Source organism: Phyllostomus discolor, chromosome 4 (assembly GCF_004126475.2).
Source record: "Phyllostomus discolor isolate MPI-MPIP mPhyDis1 chromosome 4, mPhyDis1.pri.v3, whole genome shotgun sequence".
Lineage (NCBI taxonomy): Eukaryota > Metazoa > Chordata > Mammalia > Chiroptera > Phyllostomidae > Phyllostomus > Phyllostomus discolor.
This window is the reverse complement of record NC_040906.2, coordinates 115,914,460-115,941,254: the sequence shown is the minus strand read 5'-3', so window position 1 is coordinate 115,941,254 and position 26,795 is coordinate 115,914,460. Positions and strand designations below refer to the sequence as shown.

Genomic DNA, 26,795 nt, shown 5'->3' with positions numbered 1-26,795 from the left:
CTCTGGAACTAGGGCTACTCCCACTCCCCATCCCTAATGAACCCACGCACGGCTAAGGCTGGCTTTTCCGTGCTAAGTGGAGAGGTGAGCCAAGTGGCTACAGGTTTTCACCAGAATCCACTCCCCCTCCTGCAAGTCTACAGCTCAGCTCTGGCCAGGGGGCCCCCCAGAGAAGGGGAACCCTGCAACCAAAGGTGCAAGCACAGCCCGCGAGAACAAAGGGAAGAGTGAGAAGCCTGTGCTGAGCAGCAAACGGGTCGAGGAGGCGGAGGGCAGGGCCGGGCAGGTGGCATGGTTACGGGAGCAGGAATAACACACCGGGCTTTGTTCCTGGCCCACGTGAGTGCCCTGCAGAGGCCCAAAGCTGCTGGGCCTGGAAGACCAGCCAGGGGTGGGTGACAGCACAGAAGGGGACGTGCACCGCCTCCTCCGGAAGAAGAAACGGACTACCCGGGGCTGCTACATGAAACGGCAGGCTCTGCCTCTGGCCAGACCAGGCCCGGCAAGGGCCCGAATAACGAGGCTAACAGGTCTCGCCCATTCCTTCTAAAAACACTGGAAGCCGACTTCAGAATCCCACAGGCCTGGGTCTAGATGAGGGGCTGCCGCTGGTGGTCCTTCTCCCAACATTCCCAGAGGGGCCAGCCCACAGGATACACGGAGCTGGAGACAGCTCAGAGCACCCACCACTCTCAGGGGGTACTGTAGGCTCTCTTGATGGGACAATTCTCCACCATGCTGGGCCGTCTCACCCACCGTGCAAGTTAAAAATTGGCCCCCTGGGTACTGCTAAGCACCCGTAGTTGCCCTGACAACCCAACACCCCCACTGACTTCCAAACACATCATTCGTGGCCCCGCCCCTGCCGGGCCAATTCCTTTGTAGTGCACACGGGTAAACTGAGGTCGAGGGATGAAGGCATTTGCTCAAGATAAAACAGATAATTTGTGGCAGAGCCAGAACCACGGCCAGAGCCCCACGCTTTTCCCAGCCCCGCCCAGGAACTCAAAACCAGCCCTGGAAGTATCTGATCCCAGCCCTCGCGGCCAGGTAGAGCACCGTCTCCTGCGGACAATGCCTGGCACACAAAGGCGCCCGGCCGGCTACTGGCTAACCCGAGGTGACCTCTAAGGAAATGTGGGACCAGAGGCGTCTGGAACCCTCCCCGCCACCTCTCATGACACAGATAGCAGACTCGAGCCGAGGCCCCAGGGGCCTCCTCAAATGTGACTCCCCAAAACGGGACCACAGACTCAGCACTCCAGGAGGCCCGTCAAAGGCCAGAGAGACGACCTGCCTGCCTGGGAGGACAGATGCCGCCCCAACCCCTGCTTCCCCACCAGACCCAGTGCGGAGCCAGGGGTCTCTCTCTCGAAGAGGAGCAGAGGAACCGAGGAGCGTTGGTTACGGTTTAGAATCCGGCAGGCCCAGCTGCAGGCCTCGCCCTACCGCCCTGGGTGTGTCTACCTTGCACAGAAGTGCCTCGCACACGGCTGCCCAGGTAAACAGCAGCTACCGTTACTATGACCACGACCGCTCTTCCTGCCCAAAGACTCACATTTTAAGAACATTAGAAAGCTCCCTGCCTTGCAAGGCCCAGGGCCACTCCCAGACCCTGGACCAGACGGAGCTGCCACAGCAGCGAAGTCTGATGGGTGGGATGGCGGGAACGGGCCCACGAGGTTACAGGAACCACAGACCAGTGGCCACAGAAATCTGAGCCAGGAGAAGAAATGGCATGACTCAGAGGGGACCCAGCAACACGGCCGCCAGCATCCCCTCCTCAGGCTGGGGCTGGGGCTGCCCCGGGCTGTGGTGAGTGATGCTGCATTCCCAGACTGCCACTCAGAGCCCCCTGCACCCCCACACTGATAGGGCCTGGGAAACATCAAAGCCGGCCCCGCGGGGCCCTCTGTCCTGACGTCAGCCCACAGCAGGTCCTGGTTAGTGCTTGGCTGGGGCAGACTTTAGATGTTACACAAGGCAGGGAGCGCAGCCACCAGGCCTTCTCCGAGGCCCCGGGGCCTGCACCGAGCCCACAGCTGGGCCACCAGGCGCCTCATGCAGGCGGCTGGCCCGGGGCCATGGCATCCCCACTGCTGAGAAGACAGTGTGAGATGGGCCCAGTCTGGCCACCTGCGTGGTTTGCAGAGAGGTCGGTTGTTTTGCTCGGGGAAACAGAAAGGAGACTTCAGGCAGACCAAGGAGCCCGCAGCAAAAACTCCAGATCCAGAAAAAGCAGGACTGCCTGCGCCCCGCAGGTCCAGGTCGGGACCTCTCCAGGAGCTTCGGCTGACACGATGACGAAAAAGGAAGGACAGCAATGACAGAGGGGGAGGAAGGCTCCAGGGGTTGAGGTGGTCCCTGCCTCAAGGTGGCACAGTCACCAACACGTTCAGAGGACAGAGGTCCCTGTACGACCTCTGACTTGAGGATGCCCCCGGGCTGTGGTCTCTGGTGGGACACCGTCACGGGCTTCCCAAAGCTGCCCTGGTGCGGGTCCGTCTTTCATGGTCCAGCCGCACCGTCCATGCGTCATGCCTTCTACACACAGCACCTCGAAGAGCACACGGCCAGCTGTGCCCCTGGAGGCGGCCTGCTCAGTGTGGGGCAGCTTCGGGGCTGCCCCACAGCCCGGCCGCTCCCTACCAATGTCTGCTTAGCCTGGACTCTCTGTCCCCTGCCCCTCGCCATGAAAAGGGGGACCCCACTGCTACCGCCCAGGCTGTGTAAGGTTAAGTGGGTTCACACAGTCAAAGCTCACGGTGCAGCACGGAGCACACAGGGGGCAGGGCGCTGCCCCTCGAGAAGCCCCTGTGCAGTGACAGGCAGGGCCGCCTGCCCACCCAATAAGGACACTCTCCTGGCTGTTTCCTGGGCTCCCCGACAGCATCTATCCGCAGACACTCCCTCCGCCCGGTCCCTGGCCCCAGCCCCCTGAGGAAGGGCTGTGTGGGCAGCGGCCCAAGTCCCGCTCCCCACCCCCCAGCACGCATCTGGTCTGCTGCCTGCCCTCCTTGTTGCTCTCTGGGCTCCAGGCCCAGTCCACCCATGTGCGTACGCGTGTGCATGTGTGCACACACATACGTGTAAACACGAATTTATAGAGAGCAGAGAGCAGCAGGAAGTTTTTCTGCTCTGAAGTAATTTCAGCTGCTTCAGTCCAAGTACCCATCTGGGCCACTGCACCGCCCGAACGTGTCTCGGCAGCCAGTCCTCCCCGTCCGGGAGGAGCCACCCGGCAAGGCACAGGCCCCGGACTGCCCCGCTGGGCCGGCTGACTTCATCCTCCCTCTCCCTAACATGAAAGAAACTCCATGCTTGGAGCAGATGCCCCGGGAGCAGATGAGATGCCAGGATGACCCTGGCTGGCCTGGAAAGAGCGTTTTGTGGGTTCTGCGTGACCTCTCCCACGCACAGGACCAACCAGCCGCAGAAAAGTGGCCGCCTCTCCACACCGAAGACTCAGTCCGGCTCCAGGGCCCAGGGCCCTGTGCGGGCACCCCGGCGTGCAAGAGCCCAGGCCCGGGTGGCTCCTGCTGGGCCATGCAGACCCCCGAGGGAGAGGCTGGCCGGCTCCCTGTGCCCTGTGTGTCTGGGCATCAGCATCAGGACACAGGCCAGAAGAGGCGGTCGGTGTTCAACCGAGGAGGCGCAAACGCTCCAGGAAAGAGAGTGGACCCGGGACCCTCACCCACAGGAGCAGACAGCCCTCCTCACAATCCCTTCCACACGGAAACTCCAGGGCAGGGGTCCGCAGCCCCCGGGGGCTACGGGCCCAGAAGGCCTGCGGCCTGTGAGGAGCTGGGCTGCACAGCAGGAGGTGAGCGGAGGGAGCTGAGCTGGAGCTCCCACGGCCACCTGAGTCTAGCGGCGCTGCCTCCTGCCCCTCCACCCAGGCTGCCCCCACCAGCCCCGTCTGGGGAAAAACTGTCTTCCACAAAACTGATCCCTGGTGCCAAAAAGGTTGGGGACTGTGCTCTAGGGGCACCAAGTGAGAGGCCTCAGAAGCCCCAGGGTCCCTGTCCCACTCCTCCTCCCTAAGAGACTGATGCACTGTACCACACCCTTGGCCTTTGGGGACTTCATTGGCACATTTCCAGCTGCTCTGGAGCCTCTCCAGAGGCCCACGGCCCACAGACATTTGCAAGTGTTTGGAGAACAAATCTCAACCGCAGCAGGAACAAGTTACTTGGGTGGACAAGCCCAGTCATCCCCCAATCCACCCAGGTGGGCAGAAACACAAGCTGCTGAGTGGGACTGGTGGATGTGGCACTTGGAACATCCTTCTCCACCACCACTGCCAGCACGCCATCAATGCACTGCCTGGAAACTGACTGATAAGCCCAGAGCATCAGGGTCCAGAGGGCTGCTGCAAGCCAAGCACAGCTGACTGGAGATCCAGAGGCAAGGCACGAAGTTCTGTCCCCCTCCGCTCTCCCTAGAGTCTACAAAAGGCCCCAGGTCTGCTGACAGGAGCCCCGCAGCCCTGGCTTCAGCGATGCAGGAGGGCGCTGCGCCAGGGGCCCAGCTGAGTTTTCCTGTCTTGTGATTTCAACGTAAGTATCTGGAGGGGCTCCCACATCTGGGTTAGAGGAACAACAGGGTCACCAGGGACTAGGGCAGAAACAAGCCAATGGGCCAGCTCTTCTACCTTAGATGGAATGCTCACCCCTAGGAGGCCCTGGAGGGGAGATCTACCTCTAACAGCACAAGTGCGACCCTGTGTCCAGCATCACGTGGCATCCAAGCCCAGGAGGACACATGTGCCAGCTGGACATGTGGTTTAAGATGCCGTGCAGCCAGCGGCCACACCCCCCGTCCCTAGCTAGAGCCAGCCTTCCTCTGCTGGGGCTGAGAGGACCGCACCTGGACATCTCTCCCCCTCAGGATCCCTTCAGCGGCAGTGATGTCTCCAAGCAAGCAGCAATGAATTAAAACCCCAGCCAGAGTGACGCTGTGTGATCACGCAGAAGGAACATGGGGGCAAGGAGACCTGGGTTCTAGTCTCCATACGACCACTAACAAATGGAGTAACCCTGGCCATCACCAGCAACCCCTGCCCCCTGCCAGCCAGGCAGTTTTATTATCTGTAAATCTGGGGAAATAAGAGGATGAAACTGGACAGTCACCAAGACTTAACACTGGGTTCACTGCAATGACCCTCAGAGGCAGTTACAGAAACAAAGGGCTCACTCCCCAGAGTCCCCTCCCTGCCCCCAGGCTTTAGAGCCTGGCCCCTAGAGCCCGAGCAGCCCAGGACAGGGCCAGCCAGGAAGGGATTAAGAGCGAGGCTATAAATGGCAGGTGTGAGGGCTGCAGGCAGCTGGGGGCTGCAGACAGGGACCCAACATCACTTCTGACAAGCTGCTCCCATTTCCGTGGCTCGGCTAACGTCCTGCCTCCCGAGGAGACGCGGCCTCTGCCCTGGCCACACACTTGCACTGAAAGCTCACTGCCTGTGACATCGGGAATGTCCCCACCTGTGCCATGAGCCCCAGCTGTACCCCCCAAGCTGGACTGCAAGCCTGAGGGGAGAACAGACCTCCGTGCCCAGCAGGATACGTGTGGCCGTGTCTTTCAGAGTGCCTGGGCCACACGGGAAATACCCCACAAGCCTTCTTGGGGGAATAGTCACTTAAGAATCTATCTGCCCTGAAATCTTGTTCTGTGTCCTTTATCCAGTCTTGGCCAACTTAATTTTCCCCTCTGGGTCTCAGTTTCCTCACCTGGAAAATGGCAGCCTTGGAACTGACTTTAGTGAAAACTCCAGAAATTCAAGGGAACTGAGGACCCCGAAATGTCCTTTGAGAGGGTGACCCCTGAGGCATATCCCAAAGGCCTGGCGACAGGGGTGGCTCTAGAACAGAACTCCAGCGAGAACCAGGGCTTCTCTCCACACGCTGGACCTTGGGACAGAGATCCATTCTGCGCCCTAAGGAGACAGACAGACACACAGACCTCAGTCAGCTGTCTCCTGAGCACGCCAGGGAGGGGCCCGCAGAAAGGACAGACATCGCAGGGAAAGCGATGGGCTGCTGGGCCAAGAGACTGGGAGACGAGCCAGCAGCTCAACCCCAGGGAGACCTCAAGGATGCTCAGCTGGTGTGCTCAGGGATTCCGGAGGGGACAAAGAGCTGGACCCTCCTTGTCCAGAGAAGACAGAAAGAGATTCGCTGTAGGCCCCACTGCCTTTCATGATGGGGTCCAGACTGGCGGTCTGCCTCCCAGGTGCGGGGGCCAGGGCTCTGGGAGACCACAGCAAGGACACAGCGGGCCCAGGCTGGGAGTGAGCGGCCCACACGGTCCTGCCCGTGGAGGCAGGGGGCAGACTGGATGACAGGCTGGGGACCACTACCTTGGTCCACTACTGGCTGGACCACGTCTTAGACAGATGGCTAGTTTTCAAGACAGGCTCAGAAAACTCTGTGAGACTCTGTTTTCTGAGCTCTTTTTACCCATCTTTGCATCACCCCTGGGAGACTGAAAAGGCGATGAGCACAGACCCCAGCCCTCGCCAGGGTGGTCACAGCGGTTCACCCCACAGTCCCTGTGGAAGGGGGAATATGATTCCCTGCCCTTTAGATGGAGTGGCCTCAACTATATTTAATGAGAAAAGTCCTCCCTCAGACCCGCTCTGCCAAGATGGCCAGCCACTGGCCACATGGGGCTCTTTAACTGTAACTTAATTGAAATGAAACAAAATTGAAAGTTCATTCCCTGGGTCACACTAGTCACCTTTCAGGTGCTCAGGGGCCACACAGGGCTGTGTGAAACAGCGCACACGCAGAAAAGTTCCACCCTGTCAAAAGTCCTACTGGACGGGCTGCCTTAGCTCCTCTGACCACTTCTCTCGGCCCTGTGCACAATCACGCGATTTCCAACACAAAGACCCTCAACACGGGCAGCCCATCTCACAGAGCAGGAACTCGAGTCAGCACCGGCCCAGCAGGTGGCGGGTGGGCACTGCCCCGGGTCTGCCCGGCTCCTCCCACTGACGCCACACTGGCTGTTTCCACAGCGCCCGCTTACCGCCCCCCCCCCCCCCCCCCCCCGCCACACACAACCATTCCAGCGGGTTCAGTGTAAATCTATCCTTTGTGCTCTGGCGAAATGTGATTGTTGTGAAACCTGCAGGTACTCTCGACTTATGTAAATGGTCTTGTGTCATCTCTCCCTCTGCTTTTGCCCACTTAGCACTATGTTTTGAAGACCCTTCCCTATGGCCATCACCTACACGCTGCTCTTCTCAAAAGTCAAACCGACCGTTGGGTCTGGGGTGGGCTGGGGGGAGAAGCAAATGAATCTTTTTAAGACAAGGGCGCGGCTGAACAGAGCTGTCCACAGTTTGAAAATCAGTCTTTGAGCCTCCACCCTCCTCTCCACACGTCCCCTGGACCCTGCCCTGGCCTCTATCACGGCACCTAGTCCCACACCGTCTGCCGCCCCCACTGTCTGGGTGGCAGCAGAGCCCGGGGAAGCACATGTGCGAGCACCCACACCAGCTTCTCCTGCTCCCCGCCCTCCTCCCCACAAACCCAGAAAGTCACCGAAGAGGCTGGACCTCAGCTGGTTTCAAAGGGAGGAGAGAAGAAGTCCGTCTCATACTTTCACATTTAGAAGCACTCAGCAAACCACTTCCTGGAGCAGACAAGAGCAGGGAATGTGAGGAAATCATTTTGCTATGTGTGATGTGGGAAGCACGAGCCACTCAGGGCCTGTGGCAGCCACACCCCCAGCGACAGGCGGCGATGCCTAACACATGTGCAAGAGACAGACGCGCCCCTTGGCGGCCTGGAGGAGACCCCCTCCGACGACTTGCTCAACTGCCTGGGTGTCCCCCCTCCCCCCGCAGGGCCAAAAATCAGGCAGGGCCCAAGAGTCAGAACTGCACCATCCTCAAAGGGCCAGCCCAGCCTTCCTTCCTGTCCTTCACCCGTCTGACCCGCAGCTGCCCTGGAAGCCAGCCCTCCTCTCCAGGGAGGGGTCTTACAAAGGGGCGCTCCAGGCTTCAGGCCCCAACCCAACACAAAGATCAGAATCCAGGCTGAAGGAGGAGGCTTGGACAGCTACTGGCCCAGAGTTAAGGGTGCCCCCCTGAATTCTAGTCTGCTGGGGCTGAGGTGACGCAGGAGGGGGAGACACCTTGCCGTGGACATCAACTGCTGCTGCCACGGTCATGGGTCAAACATCCCTCGGACGGACAGAAGGGAGTCTGGCCGGCTGGCACTGGGCGAAGGGCGTCAGTGTGGGGGCGGGGGGGGGGGAGGGCGGGGGGGGGGGGGAGGGCGGGCAGACCCGCGGCTTAATTCAAGTCGGACCACCAGACACTTCCTAGGTCCTTAGGAACCTCGTTTTACTGCTTCAAATATAAACTTCCTAATAAGGCAAAACTAAGTTCACTCTTCTGTTTAATCTCTTAGTTGCATTACTAATAATTTGTTCCTTTACTTTTTCAAAAAAAAAAAAAATCAGTTTCCAAAAAGCACTGTGGCTAAAGATGGCCAAACAAATATTCCAACCTCCAAATCAATAACAACAGATGAAAAAAACACAAACTGATGAATAATAGAAACCATTTCTTGTAAGTTATTTTTAAAAGCCCCCAAAATTTGCAACTCATCACCAGATGCTTAAAGCCTAGGGATACCCAAGGGGGGGCAGGGGTGTTAAATGTTGTAAAACAAAGCGCATGTAGGGCTGTAGGGAAAAACAGCCCCTAAGAGGGGCTGACACGACACTGCAATAAAGAGGCAGAAAAAGGGCAAAGACCTGAAGCTTATTTCAGCTTCCTCCGCCGACCTTGAGGACCTGAAAGGCAGCAAGATCTGAGTTCACTGAAGTCTGGAACTAGCTGCCCTTCCGTCCTGAGAGGTGCTTCTTACAGACCCTTCTCACAGACTTTCCGTTTAAAGCCGCGGGTGGGGTGGGGCTGGACACAGGAGCAGACACTGATGGAGAGACACGGGGAGACAGGAAGATAGGACAGAGGGAGTTGGAGGGATAGACACAGAGACAGACACTGCGTGACTGACTGACTGCATGACCAACAGAGACAGACTGGTCTGCAGACAGACGGGCACAACAGAGGAGCACTAATGACTGACAGACAGACGGACAGACAGAGCAGGATCAGCAGACTAGGAGAGGAGAGATGTTGGCAGAAGAGGGGCCTGGACCTGATGGATGGTGGGAGAAGGCAAGAAATGAGCAGGTAGAGACACGGGCAGAGACAAGCTGAGAGGCAGAGGGAGAGGAGCGTAGAGTCCCAGACAGACCAGAGAGAGGGCTACAGAAGGTCATGACAGCTGCAGCCAGGCAGTTCAACTGGTCAGAGCATCATCCTGACACAACGAGGCTACGGCTTCGGTCCCAGGTCAGGGCAAGTACAAGAATCAATGAATGCATAAATAAGTGGGACAACAGGTCAATACTCTTCCTCTGTCTCTCCCTTCCTATCTCTATCTAAAATCAATAAATAAAAATTAAAAGGAAAGACAGACAATGACACACAGCACAAGGAAGTGTGTGTGCACAAGTAAGTACACCTAGGGCTTCCCATAGAGTAGGCCCCGGCTTCCCCCAGGACTGTGCCTGCGTCTCCAGTAAGGACGTCCTCCCCACCCCCTCCACCACCCTCTCCAGCAGCTGCAGGGGCTCAAAATTCAGTCGGCCCCTGGCTACAGGCCACAGGGCTGTCCGGTGTAACGCCGGAAACGAAAGGGTAGAGCTGGCTGCAGGTGGGAGATCTGGGGGAGCAGAAGAGGGGAGGGGGCTCTACGGATACCAAATTCAGACCATTTGTAATGGAGGGCTTCAAATGAGAGGCTCCTGGTAAATAATTCACCAGGAAAAGTACCTTCCTTGGGCTCATCCATTATTCACAGAGATAAATGCACCATATTGTTATACTTCCTGATGTTTAAAAATGGTCTGAGCCATTAGGCCAGGAGCAAGAAGATAGCAGGGCAACTTCCACCCAACTCTCCCAGAACCCCTGACCCAGCAGTCCTGCCACTTTGGGAACTCAGTCTGCTGTTCCTTACGCAAGGGCAAAGCAATCGGCTTCCGGAAAGGGCCAGGCCGGGGCTCAGGCTGTGAGATCCGAGAGTGGGCCCCCACTCGACCTTCAAGAGCCCAGAGCCAGGCCACGGCTGTGCCCAGAAGAACCCTGAGCGAAGCCCGCAGTCCCCAAACCCCAGGGGTCAGGCCCTCTCCGAGAGAAAAAGCAACCACCTGCAACCTGTCTGAGGGCAACTCTGTTCCTAGAAGGTTCAAAGAGTTTCACTTCGATGCCAAGTGAATGACAGTTACCAAAAGCAAAAAGAAATGCATCCCAGACCTGGTCCGCACAAGTCACTCTGTGCTTCAGGCCTCCCTTGTCCACGTGTAAAATCAGCTCGCTGCGCTCCATCCTGCGGGGCTGTGACAGGGCTGAGATGGCCTCTGGGGAATCTGAAGAGCTGCCCGACTTCCAGGCCCCGCCTACCGTGTACAGCCAGGACGGAGAAGGGACCGGAGCTCAGAGGAATCAGGCTGTCTGCAGGTGAAGTCTACTCTCCCACTGACCAAGTACAGGAACATGGGCCGGTTGTTGGTCCCCTCAGTGCCTCCACCTCTGTACCTGTAAACAGTGCTAGTACCAGTATCTACAGCACAGGCTTGTGAAAGGTAAACATGCCAGCTAACTAACAACCGCAGCATGTCTGGAAGGGGGCCTGGCACATATTAAAGACCATGTGATTTGGGCTCTTAGCCATTATTTGCTGTCACTGCTACGTCGGGTTTTTTTTTTTTTTACTTTTAGGAACTACATCTCGTCGCAACAGCCTTTTACCCAGGACAGGCCTTTGCTGGCATTCCCCCCCGCACGGCCACCCGGAACTGCGGAGAGCCCTGCTGCCTCGCCACGCGCCCGGTCTCTGCCCTCCGGGTGCAGCGGTTCTCTCGCCAGCCACAGACGCTGAGGTCTGAAACTTCGTCCCGCCCTGCCCGACAGAGCCCTGGAGCCACCCAGTCGCTGGCTGCACCTGACCTGGGGCTCTGGGGTTCAGGGCCTGTGGCCCTGCACTGGTGAAGCTCCACGGGGTCGCTGCTGATGGCTGGGAGCCTTGCGGGCTGCCCGCTGCCGGAGGGGCCCCCGGGCAGGGCCCAAGTTGGCGGTTACTCGTAGTTCCCTCACGCCCCCCACAACGGCTTCTCCAACGAGAAGCACCTTCAGTATGAACAAGAATAGGAGCGATACAGAACTGTACAACTGAAGCCTATATAATTTTATTAACCAATATCACACCAATATATTCAATTTAAAAAAATAACTGAAAAAAGGCAAAAAAAAAAAAAAGAATCAAAGCGAGTCTGTCTGTCTGTCTGAGTGACACGGACCCAGACCACCCTGGCACACAGCAGGCTTCTGGCCTCGGGGAGCGCGACCCCAGGCCGGGGGTGGAGGGGGCGGTGAGGGGAGCGCAGCCACACTCCACGCCAGCTCACGTCTGGAGACAACCACGGGGCTTCGGCTTTCTGATCTCACAGGGCCCCGATGGGTGAGGGCTGGAAAGTTCTGGCTTTGTAAAGGAAAACACCTGACTGCATAAAATAGAAGTTGTAAGCAACTCTCAACGGCAAATGACAAATTAGGAAAATTATTTCCAGCAATTGACAGAAGTGGGGCTGCCGGCCTTGATGTACAGTTACAAACCAATCACAGCTTCTAAATTCCAATAGTAACATGATCAAAACAACATGAAGAGTTCTCAAAACAAATGTAAATGATTAATAAATATAAGAAAATGTTCTAATATATTAGCAACACAAGAAACACAAATTAGAACAAATTATTCTACCCACCAGATGAATGCCAAGAATTTAAAAATAACATTCAACACTGGTAAAAAATGGTCCTCATAGTTTGCTAATGGAGTGTAAATGCCAGTAATTCCCTTCTGGAAAGTGGTTTGGTAAAATTGTACCAATATCCTAAAAAAAAAATCCATGCCCTTCCTCCTTGGAGAAGTGCCTGACTCCAAGTCTGCTCAGGAAACGTGTGAGCAGACACTCGAAGACTAGCTGGGTCGCCTCCCAGGCCCGGGGCCAGCGGGAAGGGGCTCCCCTGGGCCACAGGCTGGGCCATTTAAGCAACCATAAAGATAACAACCACACTGACTTAAGCACATCAAACAAGCTTAAAATCCCTGAGCTCATAATGTTAAAAAGAAAAAAAAAAAAAAAGTCCAAAGCTTTCCATTGGTCACCTTTGAAAGATGCTAGAAAACCAGCTCATTATTTTATAGTTCATGTATTTTTAGAGAGAGGAAGGGAGGGAGAAAGAGAGGGAGAGAAACATCAATGTGTGGTTGCCACCCCACTAGGGACCTGGCCCACAACCCAGGCACGTGCTCCAACTGAGAATTGAACCAGCAACCCTCTGGTTCTCAGGCCAGCGCACAATCCATTGAGCCACACCAGCCAGGGCCCAACTCATTATTTTAAAAACTGGTAAAGAATCAAACATTTTTCCCCTTTCTTGCAAAGCTATGCCTCATGATAACTGGTAACCCAACAGTTCATGAGGCGAGGTTTGTCTTTATGGAAGTCTCCCACGGATAAATAGAATATTATCATTTTACAGCCCCTAATGAAATAATGGATCTAGCAATGACTGCTGACGGCTGCTAATTCCCGAGAGAACCAGATGTTGTGTCTACGGATGTTCACGTGGAAAAAAAATCCACTCTGAACCTCATGAAGTCTCTGGATCTAAGTCTCATTGTTAAAAAGCTTAAGAGGCTCTCCAGAACAAATTTGGAAAACAAGGAAGGGGTAACGATGTGCCACCAACTAAAACAACAGTGAATGCACACACTGTGTCTTCTACTGCTCCCAGAAACAGTTATTAAAGTGCAGTGCTGTTTAACATTTCACGTACTCACAACCTGTCTTGCCAACTGATGCCAAGCTCCCTGAGGACAGGGCCGGCCTTGCACCCTCCGCCCCCGCCACTGCAGGTGCTCAGGGAACACCAGCTGGTCTGCAGGGGTTTTACCGAGCCTACATTTGGCCCCAGTACTGCTGCATGATATGGGACCAGCAGAGGGTCAAAGCCCAATATGGAACGCTCACAGGCAATTACGTTAGTTATCATTATTAATTCAACAAACATTTATTTAGAGCCTATTACTATCAAGTACTCTCCAAGACACTGGGGATGGAGAGAGAAAAACACACAATTACTAGCTTTAAGTATCTCGGTTTAGTGGGGGAGTCCAATAAACAAACATATAATTACAATAATGGTTAACACTTACTGACCACTTATGTGCTGGGCACTATTCCAAGAGCTTTAATCATATTAGCTCGTTAGTGAGCATAATCACCCAGTGAAGTAGGTACCATGATCCCTGGTATGCAGATGAGGAAACTGAGGCACAAAAAGGTAAAGCTACTTGCTCAGAGTCCCACGGCTAGTAGGTGACAAATGCAAGACTCAAACCTCAGGCCGTCTGTCTCCAGAGGAGAGCTGTCGCGGTCACTGGGCTTTACCGGGTTATCCCTCAGAGTGCGGGTGAGTGCACGGGACAAGCTCCCGACTCAGAGTAAAGGGGGAGGGCTTCACCCTGGAAGAAGGCTTTTCAAAACAAGGGTTTGAGAAGGAATGGGGCTTCCAAGGAGAACGAGACCGACGCACAAAGCGTGGTCAGAGAATGACGGGTAATCAGGGTGCTTGGCGTGTAAGGCATGACGGGGGGGGGGGCGGGGAGCACAGCAAGAGGCCACAAGAACACTGCTGGTGGAGGGGACAAAGGAGTGGGACACAGACCCACCCTGCTGGGGCTGGCCTGTCCCCGACCAAACAAAACTACCTCCAGTTTCCTAGGAGGTTGCTGTTAGGATAGAAAGCAGACTGAAGAAGTTCTATTGTCATGCACCACACAGCAGGGACACTCACAGAAGGCCTTGTCACGGGACAATGCCACACCTGCTCTATCAGTTTCCTAGAGCTGCTATAACAAATCACCGCAACTGGGTGGGATTTAAGCAACAGAAGCGCATTCTCTCACGGTTCTGGAGGCCGGAAGCTGGAATCAAGGTGTCAGCAAGCGTGGCTCCTCATGGAGGCTCTGAGGGCGGGTCTGCTCCAGGCCTTGTTCCTTGACTCTGGCGGCCGCCAGCAGTCCCTGTGTCCCTTGGCTCACAGATGTCCCCTCTCCATCCTCACATGGCTGTCTCCCCACAGTGCACACCTGTGCCTCTTTTTGTAAGGACACCACCCACCAATCGTATACGGTTAAAGGCCACCTTAATGACTTCTCCCAACAACTCTATTTCCAAATAAGACCAAACCCACGGGTACCAGGACTTAGGGCTTTAACATCCCCTTTTGGGGGGACACTGCTCAGCCCATAAAACCTGCTGTTCTGCAACTTGCTTTTTTCCTGTGGCTAACCGCAGACATCCTTCCGCGTCTGTTCCCATGACTCCAGCACATCCACCTCAACGGCTACTCCGCTGTATGAGTGACCCATACCTATCTGTAAAGCGCCCTAATGGACATGTAAATGGTTTTAGATACCTGGCTGTTTCAAACAATGCTCCAGGAGAACCTCTCTGTGCAGGAACTCATGAGTATTGGTAGTGAGAGTGTTTCTGTAGGATGACTTCGTAGAAACAGAATTCTCCCCAGACCAAAGAGAACACAGCTTCAAGTTTCCGACAAATGATAAACTGCTCTTTAAAAATGATATGCCAGCCCTGGCTGGAGTAGCTCAGTGGATTGAGCGCGGGCTGCGAACCAAAGTGTCGCAGGTTCAATTCCCAGCCAGGGTACATGCCTGGGTTGCAGGCCATAACCCCCAGCAACCACACATTGATGTTTCTCTCTCTCTCTCTTTCTCCCTCCCTTCCCTCTCTAAAAATAAATAAATAAAATATTTTTAAAAAATGATATGCCAATTTATGCTTCCTTACCAACACAGATACTTATTACCCTTTATCAAACTGAAAGACATAAAATAATACTTTGTTTTAATGTGTAATTTGACACGTTTAGTTTGTCCTTTAACAAGATAAAGCAGCCTTTCATATTTTCACTGGTTAGCTGAACTCTTTATTGTCCGTTTGCTATTCAACTTCCTTACCTATATTTTCCCTGTTTACTTTTTATTAATTTGTAATCAACAAGATCAGGAAGATAAGGCCTTTCTTTTCTGCATTACATGCTGCACATTCCCGAGTTCCCCCGAGAATGGTCGTCAAGCTACTGAACACCTTCCATGCTCCAGGCATTGTTCCAGGTGCTGGAATACGGCAGTGACCGGGCAGCGAAGGCTCCTGATCTCAGCTGTTAGTTAACTTCTCGCAGGAAAACGTGTCTACACGTGATTTGGGCTGGGCAACAGATAGGAAGAAAATTTTCACCCTTGGGTGCAGGACTGCCCTGAAATTAATTTAAATACTGTCCCATATGATTCACTGGAGAGTCTTCTGCTCTCCAGCTGTCCTGGAAGCATCTGCAAAGCAGCAGTGCGAGTCGTGAAGGTGGAAGCAGCGGAAGAGCCACGCCCCCAGGAGTCCAGGGTCTGTGGTTAAGCCCCTGGAGTTCAGACAGCCAAGGAAGTTTTAAGAAGAAGTAACTAACTCCTCCCCATCCCAACAGAGGGGGTACCATCGGAGCCTCCCTCCACCCCTCCCAGAAGCCCCAGAAAGGGTGATGTCTGACAGGGTGTGTCTGGCTCTGACCCTTCCTCCCCAACTACTTAGGGTGCAGATAGAACACTTTACAGATGCAGCCTACACACACTCATTCAGGAATGAATCAGACCAGCTCATCCTCTTCAGAAAGAACTTTGTTCCTCAACCCAGCCTTTATCAATAATAAAAGTGGTCCACTGATCTCCGTCTACCCAATTCCTGTGTCGGGCTGTTTTTCTTTCCTCTCTGCCTCTACTGGTTTCAAATTCAGAGCAGACAAGGGTGACATTTACTAGATCCTTCGACATACAGTTTCCAGTATTTTATGGGTTTTTGTTGATTTTGTGAAAGGGATAAATGTTTCCATTGTATTTTCTAAAAGGTTAACTGCTGATAGAGATTGATCCTTCTGGGCTTTGTGTACTTTCGTATTTGGCCAAATGACTCTACTGTCTTATTGATTCTAGTGTTTTCAGTTCATACTTGGGCTTCACATGTTAAAAAAAGATACCATCAGCAAAGAACAAAAACTTTATTTTGACTTTTGTTTCTTACAGAATTATTTCAGCTACAATTTCTAGAATGTTAAACAGTAGTGACTATTATTTTAATGAGAACAGTATAATTTCATTTTTAAGTATAATATTAGCTGTGGTTTGAGATTTAAAAAAAAATTGAGTAGCTTTCCATTCAAGATGCAGGCGTAGGTAAACATGGCTCACCTCTTAGCACAAGCATAGAAAAAATCACAACTAAACTACAAAACAACTATCACCCAGAATTGTCAGAAAACTGAACTGCATGGAAGTCTGACAACCAAGGAATTAAGTAAGTTACATGCACTCAGATAGGTAGGAGACATGGTACAGGTGATCCCACACCCACGTGTGATGGATAAAAATCAAGAGGGACCCCAGCCCCGCACCACGCCACTCAGCCCAGGGTTCCAATGCCAGGAAGGTTAAGTCCCCATAACTTCTGGCTGTGAAACCAGTAGGGGCTGGGAGAGTAGAAGAAACTGCAGGATTCTCAGGTGTCTCCTCCTTAAATGGTCCACAATGAACTTAGACTTACACAGAAACCCCTCTGGGCTCCAGCACCGGGGAAGCAACTTGAAGGGCGCCAGTGGTATACGAGGAGAAACGGAAGTGTCTGGCATCATGGCCAGTGCTGGGGGACATCTTCCTCCCAGACGAAACTCCAAAGGCCGGGCAGTGGCCACTGATTCATTTCTGAGCCCTCCCCCACACAGAGCCACAGAGCAACAACACCATAACTGAGACTCCATCAACCTGGTTCACACAGGTTGTGTCCCTTGCCTGGGCGATCACCTAAGGCTCCACCCCATCCAGCTTACAGGTGTGCCATGCAACTAAGGCAGAGTCAGAGCATCTCTACCTAACACATAGAAACAAACACAGGGAGACTGCCAAAATGAGGAGACAAAGAAATAGGGCCCAAGTGAAAGAACAAAACAAAACTCCAGAAAAAAAAAAAACTAAACAAAATGGAGATAAGCAATCTATCAATGCAGAGTTAAAAACACTGGTTATTAGGATGCTCAAGGAACTCACTGGGTACTTCAATGGCATAAAAAAGACCCAGGCAGAAATAAAGTTTACACTAAGTGAAATAAAGAAAACTTTACAGGGAATCAACAGTGGAGTGGATGAAGCCGATAATCATATCAATGATTTAAAACACGAAGAAGAATAAAAATGCTATCAGAACAGCAAGAAGAAAAAAGGACAAAAAAACATAGGCTAAGGAGCCTCTGGAACAACTTCAAATGCACCAACATTTGAATCATAGGGGTGCTGGAAGAAGAGAATATGCAAGAAATTGAAAACTTATTTGAAAAAATAATGAAAGTAAACTTCCCTTATTTGGTAAGGCAAACAGACATACAAGTCCAGGAAGCACAGAGTCCCAAACAAGATGGACACAAAGAGAGAACCTTAAAAGCAGCAAGAGAAAAGCAGACAGTTACCTACAAAGGAGTCCCCATAAGACTGTCAGCTGATTTCTCAAAAGAAACCTTGCAGGCAAGAAGGGGCTGGTGAGAAGTATTCAAAATCATGAAAGGCAGAGACCTACATCCAAGATTGCTCTATCCAGCAAAGCTTTCATTTAGAATGAGAAGGGCAGATAAAGTGCTTCCCAGACAAGGTAAAGCTAAAGGAGTTCATCATCACCAAGCCCTTATTATATGATGTTAAAGGGATCTATTTAAGAAAAAGATCAAAACTATGAACATTAAAATGGCAATAAATTCACAACTACCAACAACTGAATCTAAGAAACAAGCTAAGCACACAAGTAGAATAGAAACAAAATCATAGATATGGAGATTATGTGGATGGTTACCAGTTGGGAGGGAGAAGAGGAAGAATGAGGGGAAAGTTTCAGGGATTAAGAAATACAAATTGGTAGGTACAAAATAGGCAGGGGGATGTTAAGAACCGTACAGGAAATGGAAAAGCCAAAGAACTTATATGTATGGCCCATGGACATGAACTAAGGGGGGTGATGCTGGAGGGAATGCGAGGTACTGGGTAGAGGGAGGCAAAGGGGAAAAATCAGGACAACTATAATAGCATAATGAATAAAATATACTTAAAAATTTTTTAAATCAAGATGCTAATTTGTATCTAATGTCATTTTTGCTTCTACTGAAATAACTGGGAGACTCCTCTGAATTATTTTGAGGAATCACACGAGATGAAATCATCCATGCATTTTTTAAAATAAATCCTTTCTTCATAGTACAGTATCTTTAAGACAGTATTAGATTTAATTTACCAGTATAACTTTTAAGATATTGATTTTTAGAGAGAGAAGAAGGGACGGAGAAGAGGGAGAGAAATATCTATGTGAGAGAGATACACTGAGCAGTTGCCTCTTGAGTGCCCCCAACTGGGGACCTGGCCCACAGCCCAAACATGTGCCCTGACGGGGAATGGAACCGGTCACCTTTCAGCTCATAGCCTGGCTCTCAGTCCACTGAGCCACACATGCCAGGGCTAATTTACCAGTACTTTATATTAGAATTTTACACAGTATTCTAAGAAGCGAATTTTTCTTTTCTGCACTGTCAGCATTTGGGAGCAAGGTTATACCAAATTTGTGTGTCAAATCTGTGACATACAGGGCGGCCTTCCTGTTCCTTGGCTCTGGGACAGCCTGTAAAGCCCTACGAGGCTCTATTTCCTCAACATTTTTTGACATTTCCCCTCAAAACCCTCTGATAGAAGTTTGGATTGTTTTCTTTTTTTTTTTTTAAGATTTTATTTATATTTAGAGAGAAGGGAAGGAAAGGGAGGGAGGGAGGGAGGGAGACGTCAGTGTGTAGTTGCCTCTTACGTGCCCCTGACAGGGGACCTGGCCTGCAACCCAGACATGTGCCCTGACAGGGAATCGAACTGGCGACCTCTTGGTTCATAGGCCAGTGCTCTGTCCAGTGAGCCACGCCAGCCAGGGCCACAACTTTGGTATTAAAAAAAAAATCTTGCAATTGTTTTTAATAGTTACTGATCTATTCAGTCTATCTTAAGACTCTTGAGTAAATTTCAGTAGTTTATATTTTCCCAGCATAGATTTCTCAGCACAGCATTGAACGTAACCCTCGATAACTTAAAAAGTCTCTATCACAATGACCACCAATGTACCACGTTTTCCTGAGCCCTGTTCAAGAGTGGGTGCCATCTCACTCGCTGCTCCGCATCCCCGGCATCCAGCAGGCACCTAGTGCACACCCATGACATTGTTGTGAAGTGTAAAATGAAGTTACATCCTCTTTTTCTTTTCTTGTTTTGCTCACTGACCTTTATCTCTCTTTCTCCTGATTGGACTTGCCAGAGTTTTGTGGTTTTTTCATGTTAAGTTTTTAATGAAAGTTGGGTGTAAGATTATTTTATTCCTGCACCTTCTCAATTATTTCTTCCATATTTTTCATTTCAAATGTATTCATTTCGAAGCTGTGTTCAGAATTAAATCATCTTATGTTATTTGCTCACTAATAAGTGAAAGAAGTCGGGCTACTGGCCCAGAGTCAGACAAAGTGTCACAAAACAGCTTGGCAGCTGTTTCAGGGTTGTCTCACGTAAAGAGCGTGCCGCTTCTTTTCCCTCCACCGTAACTTGAACGCAGTGGGAGACTTCTAATGCCACTGTGATTTAAAATCACAACGGTTTGATTTTATTTTATGTTTCAATAAATACTACAGTGTTACTTCCTTTGTTGCATGTATTGTGTTTCATTTGTTTTCATTGCCTTTTAAGATATTACTTTTAAAAATCTTGAATCCAGTTCTCTAATTACCACATTTTTTAAACCATTTTCATCCCACTACATTTTTTCTGGATTCGGAGAATTCTGCAACTGCTTGACACTGATTGGATTAGCTGCAGTGCTGATTCGGCCCTTTAGCAGTTAGCCTGGAAACTTAATTCTCCTATTGCATTTTTTGTTTCCTTATACTCACTCCTTTTTGCAGCCAGTCCCCTTTTTATTTCTTCACCCTCTGAGTCGGCCTCCTTTGCATCTCAGCGTGTTGTTACTCATGTGATTTTTTTTTAATCTCAGATTTCATAAAATACATGTCTTGTTGACATTTTTGAAGGGGAGGGAAAAAAAGATGCCTTAAAAAATTCACTTCTTTTTTCCAGCAGTATTCCAAGACAGAAATGACAAGACCCGAAGGAAGCCAGAACAACGGGATACAAGGGGAGGGCACAGATAAAAAGAGCAGGGACAGTAAGTAACAAATGCTCATCTAGCCGAGCCTTCAGGATGCTCACCAGTTTTCGCACGTTAGCCCGTGTGGTCTTCCACAGGCCCACGGTACAGCAGTGACTTAGAAATTTGATGAAAGCTATAAACCCCCTCCCCAGAAAAATGATGACATAAACATAAAATTTTGCACACAGTTTTGACACGTTCATATCCTTTGACAGAGCAGCTCCACTTCTGGAAATTTACATACAAATATATACAAGTACAAAGGCAAGGCTAGGTACAACCATGTTTGTGGTGGCTCTGTTTAATTAACATAGCAAACCCTCAAGAACACCCTGAAGTCTATCAGCAAGGATGCTGTGAGATAACCGGGGAAGAGAGGTGGTGGGTGGGGGGTGTGAATGCAGACAGCACTTGCTTTAGGCCGACCTCCCTCTTAAAATATGAAGGGCTTTTCTGCCCCTCCCCCGCAACTCAGCGAGGTCCCAGGGGAGGAAGAGACAGGAGCAAGAGCACAGGAGGAGGCTAAATAATGAATTGTAAGTGTGTGTTTTCTTTGGCCAGGGCAGTCTGGCCAAGCTCTGGGGGCTGCTGGGCAAACATTTTTCATATTTTAGTAGCTGGCCTATGCCCAAGGCAGTCAGAAGTTAAGTAAGCTCTGAATGAGCTGCGCCCATCCTCTCCCCAGCCCCAAGAATTCTTAATGAGGTTCTAAAGCAGCGGCCTCCAGCAAACCCGTCTTGTTGCCTTAAATATCACTCACCCTTCACTACTTTTAATGAATGCAAATGATTCAGCAACAAAACACTTAGCCTAGAGTGAAATCCGTCTTTGTGTGGCTGGTTTCACCAGCTTGTACAGCCCAGCTCAGGCAGGGCCCTACTGGGCGGGTGGCCCAGCAGCGCAGAGGTGCCCAGGCTAGCCCTGGCAGACCCCTGGACAGCAGAAGCTGAGTGTAGTAAGTGCTGGGCACCAGGGCAGACGCCCGCCCCCACCCACCCACCACCCCAGCCACCAGATGCAGACCCTCACAACTCCACCTCTTTATGACTCTGGCTCCAGGGCAGGGGGAAGTGTGAGAGGGAAAACAAAAGGTTATTTCTTTGATCTAATGAAAGGGGCTGGTCCCAGGCACCTCAAAGGCCTGTCCCCTCAGCACACATCCTGCATTCAAGGGCACTTCACCCCCATGCGCTGACCCCCACCGCCTCTTCACCCGACGCCAGGTACCTGAGGAGCTGAGCACCCAGAGCCTCAAAAGCTCCCTTGGACCAGTGCTCTCCTTCACCAACTTCATGGAAGAAACAAAAACAGAGACAGTATAAATAACCCAATTTACACCCTGTTTTCAGAGTTCTCTTTTGGCAGCAAAAACTGAGAGCAATTTGTCAGGAGTCTAAGAGCAACTTTTAACAAATTTACTTCCACCTAGGGCTCAGGGGGGATTTGTTCCCGTCAGCCCGATCAACACCTCTCCCCAGGCTGAGTGAGGCCTGAGGCCGCGGCCTGGCCCAGAACAGGCAGCTGTTAACTCAGCCGCCACAGCCGTCACCCCAAGGCCAGTGGCTGGCAGGGGACCCACGGAGTCCATGCAAGTCCTCTCTAGGCGTTTCTGGTCATGGATGCAAAACAAAGAATCAGGAGGCTTGGACCCAAACTAGGCAACTGGCTAACCTGAGGACAAGTGAGGGCCCATACATATCACTCTGGGTGCCTGAGACATAAAAAGGGCTGAAAGCGGCGGTCCCCAACCTTTATGGCACCAAGGACTGCTTTCTTGGAAGGCAATTTTTAAACAGACTGGGGGGCGGGGGGCAGGTTTCAGGATGATTCCAGTGCATTACATTCAAGCTCACCTCCTGCTGTGCGGCGGGTTCCTGACAGGCCCGCCCACTATGGGTCCTGGGCACGACTTTGGGGATTCCTGTTTTAGAGTATGTGCTGACCTGGTTTGAAAAGAACCAATGCCTCTTTCAACCTTCACAGGACAAAGAACATGGGATGGTCAGGTACCTCAGAAGAAAATTTCATATTGAATTTCAAAAGTAACTTTTATGTTATCAAAAATGCCCTCACTGCCCTATGGAGTGTGGCTCAGTTGGTTGGGTGTCATCCCGCATCAATTCCTGGTCAGGGCATGCGACCAACCAGTCGATGTTTCTCTCCCTCTTTTTATCCTTCCCTTCCCCCCTCTAAAAAATAAATTGCCTTCTTCTTTTTTGATGCCCTTACTGCCCTGGTGTTGTACCTCAGTTGACTGGAGTGTCGCCCTGGTCAGGGCATATACAAGAAGCAACCAATGAATGGATACATTAATAGAGCAACAAATCAATGTTTCTCTCTCTCTCTCCAAGATTTTTTTTTAAAGATTTTATTTATTTGTAGACAGAGGGGAAGGGAGGGAGAAAGAGAAAGGGAAACATCAATGGCTGCCTCTCTCACACACCCCCCAGCTGGGGACCTGGCCTGCAACCCAGGCATGTACCCTGACTGGGAATCGAACTGGCGACCCTCCAGTTCACAGGCCAGCACTGAATCCACTGAGCCACACCAGCCTGGGCAGGACAATTTTTAAAATAAAGTTTTCTTTTCCTGGCTGGCGTAGCTCAGTGGATTGAGCGCGGGCTGGGAACCAAAGTGTCCCAGGTTCGATTCCCAGCCAGGGTACATTCCTGGGTTGCAGGTCATAACCCCCAGCAACCACACATTGATGTTTCTCTCTCTCTCTCCCTCTCTCTCTCTCCCTTCCCTCCCTAAAAATAAAATAAATAAAAAATCTTTAAAAAAAAATAAAGTTTTCTTTTATTTTTTAAAAATTAATCTTGGAGAGCCCTGGCTGGTGTGGCTCAGTGAATTGATTGAGCACCAGCCTGTGAACCGGAGGGTCACCAGTTTGATTCCCGGTGGGGCACATGCCTGGGTTGTGGGCCAGGTCCCCACGATGCGGGGTGGGAAGGGGTTGCGCTCAAGAGGCAACCACACATTGACGTTTCTTTCCCTCTCTAAAAAAATAAATGAATAAAATCTTTAAAAAATTTTTTAAATAAAAAGTATGCTTACCAGTATATCAAAGGCTTTCAGGAAAAAAAGCAGTGGAATTATCTCAACACCTCAGCTGCATTCTTCCTGATTGTTCAAGGTCCACCATCTACAATACTTTATTCTTTTTCAAAACACCAGCAAAGGTAGCCAAGAGGGGCACTCACTCCACAGGAGGGATGGGTCTCCTCAACCTTGGACCTGAGTTCTTGCCTTCCAGGTGATCCATTAATCAGCCCCTTTCCTAGCTGGGCACAACTAAAATTCTGTGAGAACAGAGGAAGAATCCTGCATCCTGAAACCCTGATAAGGTAGAATAGTGCTTAACGCTAAGAAAGTGAGCATCTGGGTGGGAGGTCTGAAACAAGCCTATTTTAAAAGGGGGGAGGGGCTCTGCTCTTGACATTCACTCACACGGAACATCTAATACCCAAGCCCCAACCCTACAGCCCATCCATCCCACGGTCACCTGAACCAGAACTCCACCAAATGAAGACTCCCCAGCATTTGGGCCACTTGAGTCCTGAAGAGGAAAAGGTGCAACTCAGCAGCAAATGCTTGGGCAGCACAAAGCAGAAAGGACAGCACCAGGGGTCTCCGAGGAGCCAGGATCCACCCCACACGACTGTGCGGCCTGGGAGGGCGGGAAAACGCTGCCACCTCCCGTGCGCCTCCGGCCCACCCGACTTAGGCCTCCGACCTGAGCGCCTGGCGTTCCCAGTGTCCTCCTCTTTGGGGCTTCTCAGCGTCCTCGCTCAGTGCTCTCTCCTGGCTTGGCCTCGGTTTGCCTACCGTTCTCGGTTTGCCTACTGAGTCTCCAGTGTCCCAGAGGAACAGTCCGGCCTTTCTAAACAGAGGCTGTACCATCAGAGAGGAATTTTCTTTCCCTAATTGACTCCTTACCATTGTAGGGACATCTGCCCCCTTTTCTGGGTATCTCTTGCCTTCTAAGGGCTTAAAAGTCCCCCAACCATACCCCCGACCAAAGACGCGCATGCACATGCACACACACACACACACACACACATACACACACACACAACATAATGCCTTATGCCTCAAGCATCATTTATTATTTATGCGCCAGACTAAAAGGAACACAGTTTCTATTCAAAGGTGCGGGTGGCTGGAGAACAAAACCAGGCCTGTAAACAAACCACGCAGCACACTGTTAACTAGCGTGTACTGCGCATTCTCGCTATAGCGAGAGACAGTCCTCCACATACACTGAATGTCGAAGATGTCGCTGATTTTAAGGTGTGCTATTGTTCATGTTCCACTAAAAAGAATGGCACCAGTTACACTAAGAACAATACTGTACCACTGATATCGCAACCTGATTTCAAAGGAACTGGGAACTGTGAGAGGGAAAAAAAAGAGCATCTTATAGAGAAATGATTTTCAAGCTTTTTCATCTCAAGGCACAGATACACTAATCACTAAAACTGCAGCACCCCCCAAAATATATTCTATTTTTGTCGATTCGATTAAAAAAATAGGTATTATTTTGATTCATTCACACCACACGGCTATTGTTGTGTTGGCTGTTACCATTTTTTTATTTGACAGTCTAAGGGAAAACAGGTCAGTGCCCCTGACTAGTCAGTCAGGTACTGCAGGTTTTAAAAGTTCTTGTGGCGCACTGGTTGAAAATCAGTCACAGAGTGAATGAACTATAGTACTATCTCACTGAATTCTCACACACTCTGTAATAGGGGTGGTGTTGTCATCCCCATTTTACAAAGAAGAAAATGAGGCTCAGAGAGGTGGAGTGAACCGAGGTCTCTCCCGGAGCAAGCTGTGAAGCCAGAGCTCAGTTCCTAAACAGATTTCTGAATTCCCTTGCCGGGTAAGGGCGGGGGGTGATGAGGCTTCAGACAGACCCTCCCTGGTTACGCTGTCCTATCAAAGGCTCCTAACATGTGCTCGGCTGATTCCAAAAATCAGAGTCTTTTGCAGTTGCGCCTTCTCAGATCCTACTTCCAGAAAAAACAACAAAAGGAAAACAGGTTTCCCGAGCTCCTTCCTTACAAGCCAGGCTGAAGTGAGGCGGGAACCCCTCAGCCAACTTGTTACATATAAAGCACATTTAACGAGCCTTTCAAGCCCCGGGAGTGGGAGAAGGAAGGTTCATTGGAAATCTGATACTTTGGCAGCCAAGCTAGAGGGACAAGGCCCTTTGCATGGGCCCTGGGGGATAAACACGGTCCCAACAAACCCCTTTGTCTGACAGCAGGAGACACTTCCTGGGGGTCAGAAGGCAGCAATGCTTTTTATGACAAAGCCCACCTAACAACAACCCTCTACCGGAGACCTGGCTGGGGTGTTTGTACGACCCACCTAACCATAAACCCTCTGTCCTTTCCCGAACCTGCTGGGGTCCCTCTTCCCACAAATACCTGTGACTGCCATAAATGCCCTTCAACAGCCCCCATTTACTGCCCAGCTTGCCTGCTGCTAAATGAGGGCATTTGTTTCAAATTTGCAAATACCGAAAGCAGTGGAAACCTAAGTCCACTCCTAAAATGAAATGTTCTGCATTCCTCGAGGCCTGAAGCCCCACGCTTCAAAAGCTGCAAGAGGCCCTGGCTGTTTACTCACCGGTGGGGCTATTGGGAGAGGTATTTCCCTGCTCCTTGAGGAGGCTCCTTTGATGCAGCTGGTGGGAAGGGGACAGAGAGGTGCCACCCAAGCCCAGGGCAGGCCGGGCCAGGCTTTTCTGCCCCCTTTGTGGGTCTCCCACAACAGCTTCAGGGGGAGTGAGTCTCATGGGGAGGCTCAAATAGACACTCGCCTGAAAGTGCTACCAGAGACAGCGGGCCAGCTCCACAGGACCTCTCGGACCATCGTCAGAAAGCCCTTCGAGTAAAGGTAAAAGAGTCGGCAGCCTAACCTCTTGCACAGAACCCCACTGCACACACTGCATGAGCAACTCAGGATATATTGTCAAGGCAGGGGGCACATCTTTACTAAATAAAAGCCTCTTGTGTTATGGAGTTTTCAGAAAAGGGGGGGAGTGTGGACAGAGATCCCCCCTTTCTTAGAAGCTTCTCCACAAAAGGCCAGGACCCCTGGGGTGGAGGAGACCAGATCACAGGTGGCAAAACTGCTGGCAAGTTGGGCATATCTTAAATCAACGCATTTAACAATTAGTTTAACCTGCTGAAGTAACCAACCAGAATGATTTGTTCTTTATGGCTGGAGCTATAAGACCAACAGCATCCCCTCCCTACCTGCCCCCCCACCACCGCCTCCTTTTTTCCCTAAGGCTACAAGACAACTGTTTTCTTCATGATTTGTCTTCTTTTTCAGGTGGCTGGGAATGAACT

The 26,795-nt window shown here is 51.2% G+C and overlaps 1 protein-coding gene across 1 annotated transcript in view; it reads right to left on the bottom strand.

Annotated features, from left to right (window-relative positions):
• Positions 1-26,795, bottom strand: part of PTK7 (protein tyrosine kinase 7 (inactive)) — a 60,812-nt gene that overhangs the window by 23,784 nt on the left and 10,233 nt on the right. The window lies entirely within an intron of this gene.